At 46.9% G+C, this 20764-nt stretch overlaps 1 pseudogene; it reads left to right on the top strand.

Moving 5' to 3' along the window:
* LOC127631927 (FRAS1-related extracellular matrix protein 2-like) overlaps window positions 1–20764 on the top strand; it is a 121240-nt pseudogene that overhangs the window by 61888 nt on the left and 38588 nt on the right.

Here is a 20764-nt window from a genome sequence, read left to right as displayed (position 1 = left end):
AGAGCTGGGCCCGGGTGAGGCGGAGCTGCACGTTTCTTAGCCGCAGGAGGACGCCCTCGGCGAGCAGACAGGGCTTGGTCCATGGTGGCAGGTTTGCGGCAGGGCAGAATGTGTGAAATGGCCTCCATCTGCTTTTTCACCACGGAGAACTGCTGGGCGAACTGGGAGACAGGGGCGTCGAGGAAGCGTGTCTTGTCCGTCTCACGCATCTCGACCAAGAGGTAAGAGGAACAGGTGTGTGTGACTCGCAGCTCGCTGCATACACGACCATCGGCTCCGAAGAAACTTTCTGAATGAAACAGACGTATTTCCCCGCCTTTATACCCATATGTCCGGGGGCGGGACATGCAAATTCTGTCTGCCAACTTCTCATTGGCCTTTTTTCATAGATCAGAGGTATATTCGGCGCTAAAGAGAGACCCCTAGTGTCGCTTCTTCGACACAACGTCGAAGTGAGCAACAGACGGGGAACTCATATACACACCTCATCTGAGACTGAGTTCATTTTGTTCAACCAAAAGTGTCTCTCATTTCTCACTTTTTTCTACTTAAACATAGTAGCTACTGTATTTTGTCTTTAGGAACAAAACCTCTAGACACAGAATGATGTTTCTTTTAAGAGAATGTGGAGCCTGTTTATTCATCATGTCTCTGACAGCAGGCTCTGCAGAATTTTGAAAGTCTTTGTATTATGAGACTTTAATTCTTTTTCAACAAAAACTTGTTGACAAAATTTCTGACTTTGAAGACAAGCGAGGTACCTCACCTCAGATCTGAATCTTTTGTCATTCTCAATTAATTTCTTCACTCCAACAAGGCATTATGAAACTATTTTATTTTGCAGTTTGACAACATTTTCTATCACAAACTCCAAATAGAAGGACTCTGCTGGGGCCAAAGTTTTGATGAAAGTGCCTTTCACAAATCCTTTAAGTAAAATTGTATCATCAAAAGTGTCTCTCCCAGTTGTTGATCTACACTGGTGGCCAAAGGTTTGGAATAATGTACAGATTTTGTTGTTTCGGAAGGAAATTGGTACTTAAATTCACGAAGTGGCATTCAACTGATCACAAAGTATTGTCAGGACATTACTGAGGTAAAAAAAACTGCACCATCTCTATTTGAAGAAGTAATTTTTTATCAAATCTAGACAGGTCCCATTTCCAGCAGCCATCACTCCAACACCTTATCCTTGAGTAATCATGCTAAATTGCTAATTTGTTACTAGAAAATCACTTGCCATTATATCAAACACAGTTGAAAGCTATTTGGTTTGTTAAATGAAGCTTAACAATGTCTTTGTGTTTGTTTTTGCGTTGCCACAGTATGCAATAGACTGGCATGTCTTGAGATCAATATTAGGTAAAAAATTGCAAAAAAGAAACAGCTTTCTCTAGAAACTCTTCGGTCAATAATTGTTTTAAAGAATGAAGGCTTTCAATGCTTGAAATTGAAAAAGATTTCATACAAAGGTGTGCACTACAGTCTTCAAAGAGGATAACTGGCTCTTAACAAGGACAAAGATACAACTAAACAAGAGGATAAGCACATCAGAGTCTATAGTTTGAGAAATAGATGCCTCAAATGTCTTAAGCTGACAGCTTCATTGAATTCTACCCGCTCAACACCAGTTTCATGTACAACATTAAAGAGAAGAGTCAGGGGTGCAGGACTTATGGGAAGAATTGCAAAGAAAAAGCCACTTTTGAAACAGAAAAACAAAAAGAAATGGTTAAAGTGGGCAATGAAACACAGACATTGGACAACAGATTATTGGAAAAGAGTGTTATGGATCTTAAACCCATTAAGCTTTTGTGGGATCAGCTAGACTGTTATGTGCGAGAAGTGCTCGACAAGACAGCCACATCTATGGCAATGCTACATGAAGTGAGTATCTGGACCAACATAGGAGTTGCTAGAATGCCAAGGATCTGCAAAGCTCTCATTGTTACACGTGGAGTATTTTTTAATGAGAACTCTTTGAAGTAGTTAAAGAAGTTCAGAGCATTTTTTTCAAATGGTAATAGTAATTTTTCAAATGATTATGTTTCACACCATTGTGATCAGTTGCATGTCATTTTGGTGAATAAAAGTACCAATTTATTTCCATAAGTGCAAAATCTTTACATTTTTCCAAACGTTTGGCCGTCAGTGTATATTTTTCCATGCTCAAATATGAAATATTAGTGGTAAAATGGTATTTGTTGGTGCTCTAATGCGTTAACCTTTAATCTCTGATTATTGCGTTCTCTTTCATCATCTCGTGTTCAAGATCCACCTATGGGAAGGGCATCCGCACCTGACCTCTGCAGAAGCATCCAATTGCACCAAGTCTGGCCTGACAGACAGAAGCGCGTGTCCAATGCTCGGTAAGGGACCCGCCCCTTACCAAGTGCATAAAACACTAGTACGTGCTATCTTACCTCAGTTGTTATTCGCTTCTCGCGACCTCTTTGCTTCGCAGCTCTACGGTTTTCGCTGACTTCACCACAGTCAACAGGAGGAAATATCCATTTGATCAGCCTCCGCCAGGCGTGATTGTCAGACGGTTGCGTTTAGTTGCGATTATTTCTGGTTGGAAGCCACCCACGCTCGCTACCTGAATTTGCTCAGGCTGCCCGCCTGTTTATCAACTTTCACCTCTCCAATGGATCACAAGCTCTCCGGTAACCCACTGGACGTGCAGTCGCGTGCATGCCCTGCCGCCTGTGGTTCACTCATTGCCGCGAGGGATGCCCATCCCTTCTGCGTGGTGTGCATGGGACTAAGACACGCGCAGGAAGCGCTTTCACTTCCTGAGAACTGCACCCATTGCCTCGCCCTGCCTAGGAAGCTTCTTCGACGAAGACTCAAGGTTGCATCCTCTCAAGGCGCGGACGATCATTACGATTCGGGCGCTGGAGTAGGTGAGCGTTATAGCTCGGGGACTTCCCAGAGCATGCCTGCTCTCAGTTGGGCTGACCAGTCTAACGAGGGCCTACTCGAGAAATCCTTCCGGTATTTCCTCGTTCGACGACGAGCCGCCCGGCTCAGGCGAGGACGAGGACCCGCTATACTTGAGGGCTCGGACGGCGAGTTAACCACCCCTTCGCCCAAGCTCCCCGGTTAGCGGCTCGACTACACTGCCACACGCGGTCCTTCTCGAGGTGTGTGAGCGGCGGCGCTTCGTCTCGGCATGGAATGGCCGGCCCTCCAGAACGCCGCCGACCAAGAGAGGGATGTGTATGACGGCAAACTCCTAGGTCCCCCTTCCGGTCCTAGGAAGCAGCTCATGCCTGTACTCCCTGTGTGCGCTAAGCACATGCGACTCTATCGGAAGGACCTGTTAGATCTTAAGCACGGATTAGCGGGTCTGGAAGTTAAGGATATGGCAGCGTGTGGCATGGGCGACCCTCCCACCATCGAGCCCTCGATCGCCAGACACCTTAACCCCTCGCAGGGAGGGTTACTGGCCCCTCCTAAGCCAGTTCTCCCTAATAAGATGGACCGCTTCTCAGCATCTGTCTTCCAGGCCTCGTACAAGGCCTCAGCTCTCGCGGTACAGGCTCTAAATGTTTCCTCCCTCCTCTCGGCCTACCAGGCCGAGCTGTTGGAGGACATGAGCACTCATTTGGAGAAAGGCGTGCCATCACCGACGCTGTGGAAGGAGATCGTTACCGTGAACGACCTGGTCCTTCGTAACGCCCGCCAGGCCGTCCAAGCCGGCGGACGCTCCATGGCCCTATGTGTTGTGGGGGAATGGGCCCTCTGGCTCAATCTCTCTGGTCTGCCCGACAGCGAGAAAAGACGCATAGCAGGAGCCCCAGTGGAACCAGGCCAGGCTCTTTTTGGCCCTGCTGTTGCACTTATGCAACAGCGGTGCGATGATAAGAAGAAGGAGGATGAGGCGTTTAAACTGTGCCTGCCTAGAAAGGCCACTCCACACCAGCCCCCGCATGGCCCCCTCAGGCCCCAGCCACAGGGCGGCCGTGCACGTAATACAGCCAGGCCTAAGGCTCGCAGCAGGCCACCCAGCCAGCAGCCTAGCCAGCAGCCCAACCATCCTCCTAAGCCCTGGGGTAAGACATCCTTCGCAGCGGCTGCAGCGAAAAAGCCCACCCACTCTACCCCGTCGGACGGGAAGAGGAAGAGGCCTACCTGATGCTCAGCTCCAGGGGCTTCTCGGTCCAGGTTTTCAGGCGACCAGCCCAGTGGACACAAGCTTGAGTTTTTTCCCCCTTTACCCAAAAGGAGGAAGTTCTCAGCTCGAGGGCCCCTTTTCCTTCGTTCGGTGCCCAACCCCAGTTCAATATGGACATGTCACAAGTTCAGGTGTGGTCCATAAAAAAAATTCCCCTCCCAGCTTCCAGTTCCAGAACTGGGGGGAAATTCACTGTCCAGGTGTGCCCCTCCACTGTTGAAAAGTGCTCAACCACAGTCTCGTCACAGTTTGCACAAACCACTTCACACACATTCAATAAAGGTTCAATTCCTGTGTGTGTTTCAAAAATAAAAACAACAAAAAACAAGAACAACAAAAATATCAAACACTGAGAGCGAAAGCTCTGCCAAGTGCTGTTGTTCCCCTGAAATTCTACATGTCAGCCCCTAAGTTGTCCACTAGATGGCGCCTTAGTATCACAAATGAACGATCCGGTTGTATTGCCTGCCCTAGGCAACTCGCCCGGTGAGTGTGGGCTCTCTCACGTCTGCGTGACAGCCTGGCAGTCTGTGTCTGCCCCAGAATGGGTGATTCGCACCATTACGAAGGGCTACAGACTTCAGTTTGCCAGAAAACCGCCGCGTTTCAGCTGAGTTATCTTTTCTCACACAGAAGAGAGCTCGCGCACATTCTGAAAGACGAGATCTCTTCTCTTCTCGAGAAGGGGCGGTGCGAGTGGTACCTCGCATCAATGTCAACAGGGTTTTTACTCCCGTTATTTCCTGATTCCAAAAAGGGCGGTTCACTTGGTCCTATTCTGGATCTCAGAGTGTTGAACAAACATTTAAGGAAATACAATTTCAGAATGTTAACCCACAGCGTTCTCTCTCGTGCAATAAAACAGAGCGATTGGTTCACGTCGATCGATCTGAAAGATGCGTTTTTCACATCAGCGTTTACCGCCACACAGGAAGTTTCTTCGTTTAGCCTTCCAAGGCATATGTTACGAATTCACAGTACTTCCATTTGGCCTAGCACTCAGTCCAAGAGTGTTTTATGCGTGTCTGGAAGCAGGGTTAGCCCGCTGAGAATAGCGGGGCTCAAAATCCTGACTTAAATAGGCGATTGGCTGATTATAGCCGATTCGAGAGAGATCGTCATGCAAAACACTGCCCGTGTGCTCGCTCACATCACAGCCTTCGGCTTCAGAGTGAGCGTGAGCAAGAGCAATTTCACTCCAGCGCAGAGAGTTACTTTTCTGGGTTTGGAGCTGAATTCGGTTACAATCGTGGCGTCTCTCACAAGAGCGTGTTCTCTCCTTAATGAATTGCCTCTCACAATTCAAAGAAGGGCGAGAATACATTTTCACGCATGTCTCAGGCTACAGGGTCTTATGGCTGCGGCTATACATGTCCTGCTTTGGGCCTTCTGAGAATGAGGGCGTTCATGAAGTGGGTTTTAACTCTTCATCTCAGCCCTTTAAGCGATCTCCGCCGCTCTGTCACAGTGGCGCTGCGTGCACAGCAGCGCTGCGCCACTGGAGGAACGCAGAGTTCTCGCGCATGGGACCCCTCTCGGGGCGATTATGCTGCGGAAAGTAGTGACGACAGACGCGTCCTTAACAGGATGGGGAGCCACGCAAGAGGGCAGAACAGTGAATGGTGTGTGGCCAAGCACACTTCACTCAGCCCATATAAATTATTTAGAGCTCCTCACTGTGTGGAAGGCTCTGAATCACTTTCTGCCCGCTTGCAGGGGCATCATGTGCTGGTGCGCTGCGACAACACGACAGCTGTAGCAGATATCAACCGCCAGAGGGATGCGCTCCTCCAAGCTGCATGCTCTGGCTCACAGGCTGTTAGTATGGAGCAGGCGGCATTTCCTGTCGTAACGGGCGACCCATGTCCCGGGCATACCTAACAGGGCGCAGACCTCTTGTCAAGGGAAACCCGCTCTACAGAGACTGAGCCTCCATCCTCAGATAGTGTGTCTACTGTGGAGGAGGTTCGGCCAGCCAACCGTAGATCTCTTAGCCTCAGCAGCGGCCATTGTCCTATGTTCTTCTCACTACGGGACGAGGGCGCCCCCTCGGCGTGGGCGCACTGGCCCACCCGTGGCCCAACGTGCTGCTCTATGCATTTCCTCCCCTTTGTCTCATAACGCCGTCTCTGGCCAGGGTGAGGGAACAGAGCTTGACCATGATTTTGATAGCTCCCAGGTGGCCCAAGAGCCGTGGCTCTCAGAGATTATCCCTCTGCTGTATGCCCAGCCATGGCCCCTCCCACTTCGCACAGACCTTTTGTCTCAAGCGAATGGGGAAATTTATCACCCGCACCTGGACAGGGTGGCCCTCTGGGCCTGGCCCGTGAGAGGGCCAACTTAAACACATTGGGGCTCCCCCCACGTGTTGTGGCCACCATTCAGTGTGCCAGAGCCTCTTCAACACGGTCTCTTTGCGACTGTAAGTGGCGGGTGTTCGAAGAGTGGTGTGAAGGGCGACGGGTAACGTCATATCAGTGCTCAATCACCGACATCTTATGCTTTTTGCAGGACCTTATGGACAAGGGAAAATCCTTTTCCACTATTAAGGTCTATTTAGCGGCTATCGCTGCATGTCATGTGGGGTTCGACAGCGCTAAGGTGGGGCAACACCCCCTTATTCGTAGGTTTATGAAGGGCGCACGCCGCTCTCTTCCAGTCCCCAGGAGAGTCGTTCCTGAATGGGACCTCTCCATGGTGCTGGACGCAATGTCTCAACAGCCGTTTGAGCCCCTGGGGAGTATTTCCCTTAAGAATTTGTCTTTCAAGACAGCTTTGCTCTTGGCCTTGGCATCTGCCAAGCGGGTCAGTGATATGCATGCACTCTCTGTTCATCCCTCGTGCACTAAATTCTCTCTCAGTGGAGATAAGGTTTTTCTCAGGCCCAACCCGGCCTTTATGCCAAAATGCTTCCCGGCATTCACGTGTGAGGTGATTGAGCTTTCCGCGTTCCACCCAGCTCCTTTCTCCTCCACAGAGGATCAGAGGTTGAACGCTTTGTGTCCTGTACGTGCCCTGCGGGCGTACTTAAACAGGACCAGCTCGTTTAGAAAAGGCGACCAGCTTTTCATCTCTTGGGGCCCCCCGCACTCAGGGAACCCCATTTCCAAGCAACGCCTTTCTCATTGGCTTGTGGAAGCTATATCTTTGGCATATGAATCAAAGGGAGTGCAGCCCCCAGAGGGCATCAGAGCTCACTTCACTAGAGGTATGGCTGCCTCTTGGGCTCTATTTAAGGGAGTCTCTTTGCAGGACATATGTGCCGCTGCAAGCTGGGCCTCTCCCCATACGTTTGCCAGATACTACCGGCTAGATGTTACCAGAACCCCGGTAGCTCATTCTGTCCTGGGTGTCGGCTCTTTGTAGCTTTGTGCTCTTAGGCCCTCCACCCCTCTTTAAGTCTGGGCTGCCTAGTCCAGCACTTTAAAGTCACTAAGCATGTTTCTACTCTGCACCTGGCACCATATATTCACCATGATAGTGCGGTCAGGTTTATTCACGAATGCATGTTACCATATGCTATTCTTTGTTGCTAAAGTGGCTTCCTCACTTTGTGGGGTGGTTTCCGTGTGACGTGTCATGCACCGCCTTTCGAGGTGACCGTCCTCTGGCTTTCAGGGCCTCATTGTAGTGTATTGGGCAATCGGGGAGCTGTCCATATCTCCCATAGGTGGATCTCGAACACGAGATGATGAAGAGAACAATAGGTTACTATCGTAACCCGGTTCTCTGAAACATCGAGTGGAGAGATCCACCAAGCTTGCCCCGCTTGCTGCACGAGAAGCGAATATGCTCACTGAGGTAAGATAGCGCGTACTAGTGTTTTATGCACTTGGTAAGGGGCGGGTCCCTTACCGAGCATTGGACACGCTTCTGTCTGTCAGGCCAGACTTGGTGCAATTGGATGCTTCTGCAGAGGTCAGGTGCGGATGCCCTTCCCATAGGTGGATCTCTCCACTCGATGTTTCAGAGAACCGGGGTTACGATAGTAACCTATTGTTTTTATGGTTTGGATTGACGTGTCTGTGAAAGGAAAAAAAATACATTGGCTGATATTGTCAACTGACTCATTCATACCACAAGATAAAGCTTCGAACAGGTGCTACCAGCCTGCCTTTGTACACATACACATTCCCCTGATTTACACAAGCATAGACATTAACGGCAACTATAAAACGCTCAGACGTTCATGTCTCGCCCTTTGCATGAAATGGAAATGGGGATAGATGGATGTGACAGGTTTAGTGAGCATGACAACTGGGCAGACAAGGATGGGGAAGAGGGGTGTGTGTGGGGAGGGTATGCTCTGTGTAGTGTTGCCAATAGAAAAATTAAAAATAAACGCAGTCCACTGATAGCCTGATACAATGGAGCCAGGACAGACCTATAGAATGTTTTCTCTCTCACTTCGAATTTATCTCTTACTTTCTCTCTCAACATGCCAATTGAATTGCATTGGAGAAGTGATACATGCCAAATGCTGACTGGAATGCTCCCTCTTTTTTTTTTCTCTCAACCTGGTCTTATTGAAACTTTACTTCATTGTTACTATAAATACATATTTGCTATATTTCTTAGCGTGCCTCTATACGAATCACAGCAGCTTACTGGGGAAATAAACATTAGAGACACAACAACAACAATCAGTTTTAATCCCTTTCACACAAATTTAGAGTAAAAAAGCATTTTAACAGTTCATAAGCAAATGTTTTTGCTCTGTTACTCACACAATACCATCTTATGACACCGAAACACTTGCTATAACTCATTGTTTAAAAGAGGATCATGATTTTAAGTCATTGCATTATATAACCAATATTAACAAGCTTGTTCCAGTGTGAAGTTGCATGGTAGATCAATTGATAGTGTCAGACTTTGAATGTGAAGACCGGGGTAGGAAACTAGTAAAGCATGCAAGTCAACACATGAACCAAAAGTGTCAAAGAAGCCTCACAAAATGATGTGGTTGCTCTAGCTATTGCATTTTTCATCTCACATTTCTTCTGACCATATCGGTTAGGTTTAGGTTTAAGGTTAAGTGTAGAGAGAGTGGGACACCTTTTTTGTTTATTTAAAACTCCATAGAGTATTTACCTTAAAAACATAATCTTTTTGGTAGAACATTAAACTTGCTTTTAGCGCCCCTCAGTGGACATTTCACCTTGATACATGTAATGAAACATGTAATTTGGTATAAGAGTATAAAACTGCTTCTTTTTAAGCCATCAGTCCGTGTTATTTCAAAATTGGTTTTACTAGTGGAACTGGAAAATCTGTACCCCTATGATATTGGGGAGGAAAATGTTTAATGTGTATATTTGCTAAATGTTTACTTTGTCATGTAGATGACCTCAAAGCTAACAGACATAGATTAAAAGCCACAAAATTGCTGTTTTGATGGACTCTTTAAATCATATCTTTTGATTACCTAATGTATTTGGAAACCAAAATGTATTTCAATTTAAATGTACAAAGTGAATAGATATACCGCATGAACTTACAGTGTGTGTGTTTGTAAGTACATTTATTTTCATGTTCACATTTGCAATCCTACAAGGGAGAAAATGCTGTTGTGTGTATGTTTGATATCTGTGTGTGTCTTTGTGTGCAGATTGTAACTGGTAGGGATGCCCTCCAGGAGCAAGCCCTCGCTTTGAATCACACTTCAAACACTGAGGATAAAACAGACTAACTCAGATAGGAAGCAGACAAACCTTTAATTAGAAAAGAAGCAATTAGTCTTGCTCTTCTCCTCACCACTGCATCAGAGATTTTGACTGATATCACACTGTTTAGGTTGAGATGAATCAGGTGCCCTTGCGAAAGGGAGGAGTCAGCTCAATTAAACCTCAGTGGGCCATATTAAAGCTATTACTTCAAAGAGAAAGCCTTTGAATAGTTTTACAAATGTTTGAGTCAAGTCTAACTTTTATAGTGTATGTTTTTATTTGGATTGATAAAGTTGGGATCAGTGCACAACAAACTTTTCATACTCTTATGTAAGATTGATGTTACAATGATTGAATCATTACTGCACTTTTAATACCAAATATTACCTGCACAACAATGCCTTTGTTCAATATGCTTGTTTTGTTTGTATGTAGGGGGCAACAAACTGAAGAACCAACAATTCCAGCTAAACTGGGCTTGGATTTCTCTGGAGAAAAAGTTCTACATGGTGGATGAAGAGGCCAAGTTTTTGGAGGTGGTTTTGAGACGGAGAGGCTACCTTGGCGAGACTTCATTTGTTAGTAAGTGGTGTTAAGATCACATTCCCATCAGGGGTGTTTGAAAACTACATGTTAAAGGGATGGTTTACCCCAAAATTTAAATTCCTTCATGTGTGCATGTGCGTAAGACAGACCAGATAACTTCATAGGCTGGAGCCATACATCATATCAACAAGTCAACACATTGGAAAGAATTCAACATTTCTGGGAGTACAGTGGGAAAGAGAAAATTTTTTTTAATATACACACCTATTTAATAATAATGACTACTGTCCCTCACGGCCGCGTATATGCGCTCAAGTACATTGGGGGAATCCTGGAGTTTGACGTAAATGAGAAACCCCTCTATCGTATTTCTGCTGCAAGTCGTGATTGAAAGTTAAGGAAACACAGCAATAACTCTGGAATATCTAAAAATAAATTAAAAGCAACAGAGATAAAAAAAAAGTGCAGTCTTCTTAGGATCCCAGGTTTGTTATTTACATAAGCGTCATGGTGAAATTACATTGCTGTAGAGAAAACTGCTTATTGACCAAGCTGCATGTAAATGGGAGTTAAGGGAAAGCAGGGAACACAGTGCATGTAAATGATAACACCACTTTCCAGTGCTAAGCAGCTTACATGTAATAAACGGCTTCCTGGTGTCCATTAAGGATTAAACTATAGGCAAGAGAACCAGAGCCAAACCTTCAGATAAGCTTTTAATCAGAGTTGCCCTCTGGAGTAAGAGGAGTCAACCTGGTTCAAAGAAGAAAGATTACCCAGGATTGTGAGTTTATAATCTCTGTTTGACCAGCAATTAGGATTGACCTCCCTTTTAGTTCTCCGTGATGGTTTTACTTAATCCTAGATTCAACAACCAGTTTATTCTGATTACTCGTTGGGGTTATGTTTGTTTTGTGTGTTTTTTTTAAGAATTGGGGAAGTAGCGTAAAACAACTTTTCTGTAGCATGTAGAATTGTTTTTTTTAATCTTCTCTAACACTGTAAAAAAAATCTTAATCAATATCGTTGTCTGGTTTCAAATAAAACAAATCTGATCATCCTTAAAACAAGGTAAATTAACTCGAGAAGGAAAATTGTAAGAAAATATTTTGTTTACCCTGGCTTATTATATTTTCCTCTTAAGTTGATCAATTCTCTTAGATTTATGCTTAAAAAAAATATTTTCCAATGGGGTGAGAACAACTTATTTCAAGATGTATTCACTTAAAACAAGTCTTAATATCTTATGCAATTTTGCTTTTCAAGTAAACTTGTTTTAAGGATGGGTATATATTTTATCTGAAAAATAAGAGTAAAGTCATTTTCCACCCCATGTCATCCAAATCGCTCTAAACCCATGCTGTTCATTTGTGCTCAATCTGTATGGGTTTGTGTCTTTAAAAGTAACACTGAAACTATTTCTCTTCCTTTAGAAATAACAGCTTTGATTCAGGAGCAGTGACGTTACTTTCTACCCCATGTCATCCATAGTGCTCCAAACCGTTGCCGTTCGTTTGTACTTGATATGTGCCGGTTTGTGCTGCTAAAGGAAGCACTATAGACGGGGTGGAGAGTGATGTCACTGCTCCCAAATTAAAATTCTTATTTCTAAGGAGTTCATGGGAATAGATACAATGTTTATCTTAACAGCTCAAACGAACGCACCGGTTTGGAGTGATTTGGACGACATAGGTTGGAGAGTGATGTCAATGCTCCCAAAATGTTTCTTGCTCTATCTAATTAAGTGAAATAGTTACAGTGTTTCTTTTAATGGCACAAACCTTCACAAATTGCACACAAACTAACAACAGCAGTTTGGAGCAATTTGGAGTGGATAGTGACATCACAAAAGCTCAAAAAAATTATGACTAATATCTCAAGCACCAATCCAGCACAAGCATTAGTTTTTGCGGAACAAATCAGCACAACGAGCACAAATAAATAGTACAGTTTTGGTATAGATTAATTATATGGTGTGCCAACTTCACATGGGTCTTATGTCACTTTGCTTCCCAAGTAAATTTATCTTGTTTAAAGAATGTGTAGAATTATTATAATTTTTTGGGAAAACAAGACAAAAATACTTTTTTTCATTGACATGGTTGTGTAGAGCTGCAAAATTACTCTTAGCAATCGTCTTAGCAAGAACAAAGAGAAAGCAAGGGTTAACCATCTGCATGAAACTCACTGAATCACCTCCAGAAGTTCTCATCAAAGAGATGAAGATCCCATTCACATGCTGAGCTTGACCACTATTTATGAGCTCACCTCAGTTCTGGTCCAGGGCCTCTCGCTAAAGCAAGCTTCTGGCTTGCTGCTTGGCCAACACTCACTGGGCCTTGATCAGAAACATTTCTGTATTGAAGTGGGGAGATGAACGAGTCTTTGAAATTATGATTTTTATTCAATAATTATTTGGATTTTTCACTCTCTTCTTCAGTGTCTCTTCATTAATTGCATTTTATCCTGGCATGTATGCAGACAGGACATGACTGGACCTCTCCTCTCTTGCATAGTACCTTAATATCAAAGGGTTTCTGTATAAGATTGCTGCAAATAAGTAATTTCTTTTCTTTGGCAACCCAATTTCTCCTTTGGCCAAGCACTTCACTGGCACTCGCAGACTGCATGTTTCCATAGTCTCCCTCCCCCACAGCTCTTTCCCTTGCCCATTTAAATAGATTTTTAATGTTTTTTTCTTCTCAGATTTATTTATTTTTGAGATATGTTAATTTCTCCTATTTTTGTTTGGGATTCATTTTTATTTTTTTGGTGGGCAGGCAGTATTTTTTGTTATTTAATGGAGAACCCTTGCTGTGCAGTTGCTTGCTTGCTGACAAAGCCCACCTGAAACCCCTTTTGTGAATGTGCTGGTACTTTAAAGTGCCAAGTGGTCAGAGATAACCACCTGTGGGACCACGTCAAGCTGAGAAGAGCATCTCATCTTCCAAAAGATGTTGAAGGACTAGCCTTTAGAGATTACTTGTTTTTAATTCCTCATTCCATAGATTGAGACAAGACTTTCTTTGAAGGTGCACTACTTTTATTACAGAATGGTTGCGTCACACAATTTGCAACATCTCTACACTGTGTTACAACAAAGCTCTCAACTGTGATTTATAGCAGGATGGAAGAGGTCCTATAAACAGTAGTTTTTGCCAATGCTTTGAAAGCCGTCAAGTACACTTTCAGCACAAATTCTCAATGTTTATTTTCAAATAGTCTGTACAATTTTATTTAATTTTTTACTCCAAAGCACTGTAAAAGATATGTAAATGGTATATGGCTGATTTTGATCATTTGATCACTTTATAGCACAGTTGACATTGTTTTCAATTATTTATTTTTTTCAGCTGTATTATTACAGTACTGACATAGAAATTATTTTACAAGACCATAAGTAATTTTATCTGCAACACCCTATTGTTAAAGATGACACTACCTCTTAAATGTATGTACTCTAATTAAAGTCTGCTAAACATTGTATTTGTTCATTCTAAAGGTATTAGCTCCAAAGATGGCACAGCACAGAAATACAAAGATTTCCGAGGGAAGGCTCAGAAACAAGTCCAGTTTAACCCGGGGCAGAGTAGTGCTACCTGGAAGGTGCGCATCTTGTCTGACAGCTTTTATGAGCAGGCGGAGACCTTCCAGATTGTTCTCTCAGAGCCTGTCATGGGGGCACTGGAGTTCCCAGAGGCAGCAACAGTGGAAATTGTTGACCCTGAAGATGGTGAGCTCTCAAAATTTTTTAATAATAAACAAACAAAAGAAAACAAGGGTTCCAGGTGCTGAGAATAGTGCACTGAAGGTAGCAACAAAAATTAGCACCATAAGGGTTCAAAAGCCTAACTTTTATCAAACAATTATCAAATTATAACCAATCATAAAAATGTTGCTATAATATGAAATGTGTTTAATCTGAAGTAGGCTATGTGTTTATTCTATGAATCATTTTTCTAAGGACATTACTGAATTGTTTTTGTGATATTTCTGGTATCAGGAGTTATTAAAACCTGCAACTAAAATGACTTGCATGCTTAAAACTCAACATGAATCTGCATTCTTAGCCCATGATAGGTCTCATTGAAACAAATAATTTTTTAAACCATCGGTAATTGATTGCATTATGAAAAGTGGGCTTTACACACCAGAATGGAGCCTGGTGGTTGGTAGACTAGAGATTGGTGATGTTGGCCAAAATGAAAAGTCATTTCAGAGGCAGAGAAAGCTTTGATCATGGATTATAAAGAGAATAGCCTTAGGTTAGAATAACATTTACTGATGAATCTTACAAAAATAAGACGAGAAACATGTATTAAAAATAGGGAAAATGCTATTTTCATGTTGGCTTTAATGGTAGATTAATTTAATAAAAAATGTAATTTTACATACAGTATTTATACCGTATATTAGAGTGTCGTTAGGTTTAGAGTTAGTGGCGTTCCTTGGAGCCGTTTTATGTTGTAGTTATAACTTGAGTATGAGACAAAGTAAACAGACAAGACAAAGATAAGACTGAAAAGGTTTAAGAGTGTCGTTGGGGACAGACTACACAGCTGTCACCCTTCTGTACATTGTAATCAACTGAATAACATCCTGGTACCTCCTTATCAATGCCTCCGAGGTTTTGGCAGGATCTACGGCTGACTTGGCAAGAGCAGTCCTTTGTTGTGTTGCTCTATGATCTCAATGAATGACCCGAAATAAGACTAATACTGCCTATACTAAGCAATCTCAGACCAGATTATCCCCAAAATGGTCATTCCACAATGATAAACATGAGAAATTTTTATTTTGGACAATATCACTATACATACATAGATACATTAATCCATTTAGTACATTTTAGTTTGTGTGCTTCCTGGGAATCAAACCCATGACCTTGGCATGCCTATTGCTTTACTTGTGGCCATGATTACTATTACAGTACAAAATGGAACATAGTATTACCATGTTTTTATTCATGGTGCTTTGGTATTACCATGTTTTGGATGTTACCCGGTATTGTTTAACATACTGTACCTTGGAGTGCCATTTAAATATCAGGTTCAAGGCTGCCAATAAGGTGGAGGGGGGGGGCTGTACCTTTTGTCCCGGGCCCAGACTAGAGGGGGTCCCCACAGAAAGGCTGTTTCATATCATAGAGCGCATCTAAATGTGTTCAGTGGGAGACGCGGATATAAATAAGGAGACAGTGCTCAACAGCGAAAGCCATCGGGGTAGCGCACATTGATGGAATAACTGTCCGCAGTGTTTAAAGTATTTACTAATTATTTGAACTAGGCTGTAAATCATTTCTTGTGAACAGTGTTGGCTATATAGAAGCAAATATTTGGCCAAATTTATAAAAAAAATAAAAAAAAAAGAAAAGCTGGATATTGATCTTTTAAAACTTTATTTATAATATTTACTTAAGAGGACAACATTACAGAGTTTAGTTAAACTTGAGAGAAACTATTTTGGTTGCAGGGAATAGCTTGTGTTACACCTTTTCACAAGGAAATAAAAGCAATATCATCCCATATACTTAAAGGTTAAATATGATTTAATTATATATTTGCGAAAAGGCTTCATGCAGATTTGAATAAAGCATATAATCAAGTTTTTAATGCATTTTTCAGATAGAAAAACCTTTGGTTACGTATGTAACCTCCGTTCCCCGAGGGAGGGAACGACACGTTGTGTCGGAGAAGCGACACTAGGGGTCTATCTTGAGCGCCGATATCCACCTCTGATCTATGAAAAAAGGCCAATAAGAGTTGGCAGCCAGTATTTGCATGTCCCGCCCCCGGACATACGGGTATTTAAGCGGCGCAAATACAGGAGTTCATTCAGGATTTTTCTGAGGAGCCGGAAATGGTCCGGCCACAACAGTGGCTCGGTTCAGCGACATGGCGGAGGAAAGACACAACGTGTCGTTCCCTCCCTCGGGGAACGGAGGTTACATACGTAACCAAACGTTCCCCATCTGTCGCTCTCTCCACGTTGTGTCGGAGAAGCGACACTAGGGAACCCATTCCAATCTTGCCATGTGCTGAACCGTGTACGTGAACTGCCGATACAGAGGCGGGCAGGGATTCATCCAGTGCCACGCATCGTCTGTACCCGGCTGCACATACCCTTCCCCAATGCCCCATACGAACATCGGGATCCTTCTAGTTACCCTGAGAGGGGAACAAGGCGAGGTTTGCCAACATGGGAACGGGCCAGCCTGGCTGGGCCTCATTCTCTCTATGTTTCTCGCATAGAGCAATCACGGCCGGGGTCCTTACACACATATAGGAAAGGGGGTCTTACCCAGACCCTGTGGAGACCACACCTGCCCTTTTTCTTGGGGAGGAAAAGTGGTAGACACATCACACGGCCGTCTTAGGGCTCGTGTGGAAAGTATGGTGCGGTGGTAGATCCAGCCTCGAAAGGGGGGAGTTGCTACAGCACGGCGACCGGGGCAGCTGTAACTGCCTAAGGGAGACAAGGGGGTCCGCTCGTAAGGGGAAAGAACCGTGGAAATACACACGGGGGGAGTCCGAGCAGGAGGCCTTACCTGTGGAGCACCTATACCAGTACAGGGTAGCCATCAGGGTACCCGCAGTGGCTTGGGTTGGCGAGTTCCTCCGCTGAACCGCGGACCCGGAGGGCTGGGGAGGAATCGACCAGGGTCCCGACTCGGAGTGGGGCGCCCTGGGAAAAAAGGCGCACTACTTAACCTTGACATCAGGAAAAGGGCGCTGGGCGCAAGCGATCCACCCGGCCGGTCGGTCTACGTGTTACCGAGTTCTACGGGCTCGGACCTGACAAAACACGAGACGCAACCGACTCAACGCGGAGGTTGTAAAACCTCACGAAGGTGTTGGGTGTTGCCCAACCCACGGCTCTACAGATGTCTGCTAGGGAGGTGCCCTTGGCCAGTGCCCACGGCCAGTGCCCATGAGGACGCAACACCCCTTGTTGAGTGAGCTCGGACCCGCAAGGGTAGGGGCACGGCCTGGGTGTGATAAGCCAGTGTGATAGCGTCGACAACCCAGTGGGCGAGCCTCTGTTTGGAGACGGCATTCCCTTTCTGCCGTCCCCCAAAGCAGATAAAGTGCTGCTCAGAGCGTCTTGTGCTCTGTGTGCGGTCCAGGTAAATGCGCAGGGCGTGCACTGGACATAGCAACGAAAGGGCTGGGTCTGCCTCCTCCCGGGGCAGCGCTTGCAGGTTCACTACCTGATCTCGGAATGGTGTGGTAGGAACCTTGGGCACATAGCCCGGTCGCGGTCTTAGGATCACAGACGTATCTGCTGGACCGAACTCCAGGTAAGTGTTGCTGACAGAGAACGCTTGCAGGTCCCCGACCCTCTTGATAGAGGCGAGCGCGATCAGCAGGGCCGTCTTAAGAGAGAGGGCCCTGAGTCCAATTGATTCAAGCGGCTCGAAGGGGGGTCTCTGGAGTCCTGCCAAGACTACCGAGAGATCCCAGGAGGGAACTAGGCCTGGCTGGGAGGGATTCAACCTCCGGGCGCCTCTCAGGAACCTGAGGATCAGGTCGTGCTTACCCAAAGACTTGCCGTCTACAGGATCGTGGTGGGCGGCAATGGCGGCAACATACACCTTGAGGGTGGACGGGGACAGCCTCCTGTTCAGCCTCTCCTGTAGGAACAGGAGCACTGACCTAATCGCGCATCTCTGCGGGTCTTCAGTTCGGGAAGAACACCAATCTGCGAACAAGCGCCACTTTAGGGCGTAAAGGTGCCTGGTAGAGGGGGCTCTGGCTTGGTTAATTGTATTCACAACGGTCGCCGGTAAGCCGGCTAGCTCTTCCGCATCCCGTCCAGGGACCAGACGTGGAGGTTCCAGAGGTCTGGGCGCGGGTGCCAGAGCGTGCCCCGTCCCTGAGAGAGGAGGTCCTTTCTCAGGGGAATTTGCCAGGGAGGAGCTGTCGCGAGAAGTCTGAGTTCCGAGAACCAAGTCCGAGTGGGCCAGTAGGGGGCCACTAACGTGACTCGCTCTTCGCTCTTCGTCCTCCCTGACCTTGCACAGCACCGGTGCAAGAAGCCTCACTGGGGGAAGGGCGTACTTGCGTAGCCCCGAGGGCCAGCTGTGTGCCAGCGCGTCTGTCCCAAGGGGAGCCTCTGTTAGGGCGTACCAGAGCGGGCAGTGGGAGGTTTCCTGGGAGGCAAACAGGTCTACCTGGGCCTTGCCAAACCGTTCCCAAATCAGCTGGACCGACTGGGGGTGAAGCCTCCACTCCCCGCCGGGCAGGCGTTGTCGTGATAGCGCGTCCGCTATGACGTTGAGCTTGCCGGGGATGTGAGTGGCATGCAGCGACCTGAGTCGCTGCTGGCTCCATAGGAGGAGACGGCGGGCGAGTTATGACATGTGGCGTGAGCGTACGCTGCCTTGGCGATTTATGTACGCCACCACCGTGGTGCTGTCCGATCTCACGAGGACGTGTTTGTCCCGAACTAACGGGAGGAACTTCCTGAGGGCGAGAAGGACGGTCAGCAACTCCAGGCAGTTGATGTGCCAACGCAGCGGGGCCCCTTTCCAACGGCCCGCTGCTGCGTGCCCGCTGCACACGGCACCCCACCCGGACCGGGAGGTGTCGGTTGTGACCAGAACGCATCGGGACACCTGCTGCAGGGGCACTCCTGCCCGTAAAAAGCAGAGGTCTGTCCAGGGTCGGAGTGTTTTGAGGAAGGCGGGGGTGATCCTTACCCGATGCGTGCCGTGGTGCCATGCTTGTCTCGGGACTCGAGTCTGGAGCCAGTGCTGGAGTGGTCTCATATGCATCAACCCCAGCGGCGCGACCGTCGCGGAGGACGCCATATGCCCCAGGAGCCTCTGGAAAAGTTTTAGAGGGACCACTGTGCCTGGCTTGAAGGAAGCGAGGCAATCCAGCACCAACTGAGCACGCTCGCTCGTGAGACGTGCTGTCATTGAGACTGAGTCTAACTCCAACTCGAGAAAAGTGATGCTCTGAACCGGAGTGAGCTTGCACTTTTCCCAGTTGACCTGAAGCCCCAAGCGGCTGAGGTGCCGGAGCACCTGGTCTCTGTGTGTGCATAGTAACTCTCAAGAGTGTGCTAGGATAAGCCAGTCATCGAGGTAGTTGAGAATGCGGATGCCGGCTACTCGTAGCGGGGCAAGAGCCGCCTCTGCGACCTTCGTGAAGACGCGAGGGGACAGAGACAGGCCGAAGGGGAGGACTTTGTACTGAAATGCCTGGCCGTCGAACGCGAACCGTAAGAAGGGTCGGTGTCATGGCAGAATTGAGACGTGGAAGTACGCTTCCTTCAGGTCTACCGCTGCGAACCAATCTAGATGCTGAACGCCAGCCAGAATATTTCTCTGCGTGAGCATTTTGAACGGGAGTTTTAACAAGGCCCGATTGAAAACTCGCAGGTCCAGGATTGGTCTTAAGCCGCCGCCTTTCTTGGGTACAATGAAGTAAGGGCTGTAGAAACCCTTCCTCATTTCGGTTGAAGGGACGGGCTATACCGCGCCCTTGGCTAAGAGGGTCGCGATTTCCGTGCGCAGGGAACTGGCATGCTCGCCGTGTACTGCGGAAAAGCAGACGCCCCTGAAGGGGGGGCGGGAGCCGGGCAAACTGAATTGCGTAACCGAGTCGAATGGTCCGGTGCAGCCAGCGTGATGCGTTGGGAAGCGAAAACCACGCTTCCCAGCTCTGCGCTAGGGGCACCAAAGGGACGAGTATTTTGGACGTACCCAGCGGGGCCTCGCAGCAGGGCGGAACAGGTAATGCAGCATCGGGCGGCTTCGCTGCGGCCTGAGAATAGACATTTGCATTTACATTTATGCATTTGGCAGACGCTTTTATCCAAAGCGACTTACAGTGCAATTATTACAGGGACAGTTCCCCCGGAACAACCTGGAGTTAAGTGCCTTGCTCAAGGGCACAATGGTGGTGGCCGTGGGGTTCGAACCAACGACCTTCTGATTAACAGCCCTGTGCTTTAGCCACTACACCACCACCACTCCAATAGACTCAAAGCACTTACCTTGCTCCGTGCACCCGGCAGGGGGCGGGTTCGTGACTGAGGAGGAGGTCTGCTGGCGTCCTCTGGACTCGTCTGAACCGGCCGGCCGGGGGGCAGTCATAGGCAGGCGGAAGGCGGGATCGCCGCATCCGGTGTACCGGGACTGTCGTAATCTGAAAGCAGATTGCCGTGAGAACGGCATTTGCGGGCCAGGTGACCCAGAGGCAAAGGAAATAGCTCTTTTATTGACAATGTGGGTACCACAGCCCCCGTCAGGGGGTGTGGCAAATGAAAAAACAAAGGATTGTCCTCCCGGCCCTCCACCGGGGGACGGAGCGGTCTTACCACCTCCGGAGGTAACGTCTTGGGCTCTGGGTCGGCTGTC

This window comes from Xyrauchen texanus, chromosome 38, assembly GCF_025860055.1.
Source record: "Xyrauchen texanus isolate HMW12.3.18 chromosome 38, RBS_HiC_50CHRs, whole genome shotgun sequence".
NCBI lineage: Eukaryota > Metazoa > Chordata > Actinopteri > Cypriniformes > Catostomidae > Xyrauchen > Xyrauchen texanus.
This window is presented reverse-complemented; position numbering and strand designations above follow the sequence as displayed.